Below are 1,875 nucleotides of genomic sequence, written 5' to 3'. Positions count from 1 at the left end.
AGGAAAATTGGACTTTGTAGCAAACTCCCACCCTATATATATATATATATATATATATATATATATATATAATAGATAAGGTTAAAGTAGGAGTTTAGATTAAATAATAAGGGTTATTGGTTTAATTATTTATTGATTTAACATGGAGTTTGTGTTAGGTTAAGACTGAGTCATTAACTAGTATTAGGTGATAATATAACTCTTTCCTTCACAACTAGTATGACTTAGGCTATAGGGTGTGGGGATCATGGTTGGAACATGATTTGTCACCTAGGAACATGAATGGAAGGTTACACCACCCCCTTAATTGATCCACCATGGTTTGCATGGATTAAACCATGGCAACCATGACCCTCCTTTCCATTTTTCAACAAATCATTTCCTTTTTTTCTTTATACAAATATAAATAAGAGGCTAGTGGTTTGGGTCATTACCACACTCTTAGGGTAGTGATTTTGAATGATGGATTAGAGGTGAGTTACATGGCACTAACATGGAGGGTCATGGTGGTCATGAGGGTCATGACCACACCCTATAGCCTTAAAGATTTTTAGAATCTAAAATTTATTTTAATTAAAACAAAATACATTAAGAAGAATAAATTTAGTTTTTTGGACATATCATACAACTTCTTCATTCTTTCACACATACATAACATCCAATTCCAAACTTTTAATAAATACCCAAACAAGTTGATTTAAATAAACGTTTGAACATGGTTTTCAGGACCGGATCGGAAATCAAACGGTTTGACTGTCACACAATACAAGGAAACCGCAATAGAAATCCAAATAACACATACATAGGTTTCTTTATTTCTTACATGAAAACAAAACACCAGTTCTTGTTTGGGTCAAAGCTCGATCTCATCTTCAGCAGTTGCAAGGATCGCACTTGCAGTTACTTCCGCACTTGCAGGCGTTTCCGCTCTCGGCAACCTCGGTTTCCTCAGCAAAACTGCAGTTTTTATAAACTTAAAATCATTTTATAATCCCATAATAGGGTTTATTAATTTATATATCACAGATAAAGACGGAACCAAAATTTTTTAGTCAAAGGGGTCATCATAAAGTTCAATGAACTTGTTTATTTAGATTTTACAAGAAAAAAAAAATAGAGACGCTTTTGAGTCCTGACCCTCCCTTAGTTCCTATTTAAAACAATAGAAGTACGTACGTCATCCTGGGTGCAACACCGTCGACGATGATAGTGGTGGTGGTGGTCGACATCTCGACGTTGCAGCTGTCGTGACAAATCACAAAAGTGGTTAAGAGGATTAAAAATTACTAAAATTAAAAAAATAAGTAAACGAATTAAATATTTATATATAACCAAGAATAAAAAAAAAGAACTGAAATTACGAGTTGCAGTTGCAGCTGCTGCCGCATGAGCAGCTTGAGCCGCAGTTGCACTTTCCACTTGAGCAAGACATGTTGATTCGAAGGTTTTGAGATTAGTTTGGGTACTAGAAAGATTGTTGTTAAAAGCTTGGTGATTTTCTTATGTGATAATTGGGTGTTATTTATAGAGCAACAAATGGATCACCGCCATACACGTGTATGGTTTTGATATCACATGCGTATGTTCATAATTCATTGTTATATTCCACACGATTCATCAATCACCATCACTTCTTGAGTTATTGGTTGAATTTCATTCGTATTATAATTTTCTCAAAATAAACGAACCACTCTATCATACCCTTTTTTTTATCACAACATTTTTATTACACCAGTATTTTTCCTTTATTTGAACCTCTACTAAGTGAGCTAGGTCCACACTCTATCATACTTGACCACAAAAATAGGATTTTTTTTAGCGATGCAAAGGAGTTGAGTAAAGATCTTACTAATTTTAAACTTAATTGACTGGTTA

General features: G+C 34.0%; 1 long non-coding RNA gene across 1 annotated transcript; it reads right to left on the bottom strand.

Annotated features, from left to right (window-relative positions):
• Positions 1-591: 591 nt before the first annotated feature.
• On the bottom strand, positions 592-1,521 carry LOC110867528. Its single transcript, XR_002551665.2, has 3 exons — positions 1,362-1,521; positions 1,177-1,242; positions 592-957 (listed from the first exon to the last, which is right to left on the bottom strand). It is a non-coding gene; the product is annotated as an uncharacterized LOC110867528 (long non-coding RNA).
• Between the last annotated feature and the right edge of the window lie 354 nt (positions 1,522-1,875).

This window comes from Helianthus annuus, chromosome 1 (assembly GCF_002127325.2).
Source record: "Helianthus annuus cultivar XRQ/B chromosome 1, HanXRQr2.0-SUNRISE, whole genome shotgun sequence".
Classification (NCBI taxonomy): Eukaryota; Viridiplantae; Streptophyta; class Magnoliopsida; order Asterales; family Asteraceae; genus Helianthus; species Helianthus annuus.
This window is presented reverse-complemented; position numbering and strand designations above follow the sequence as displayed.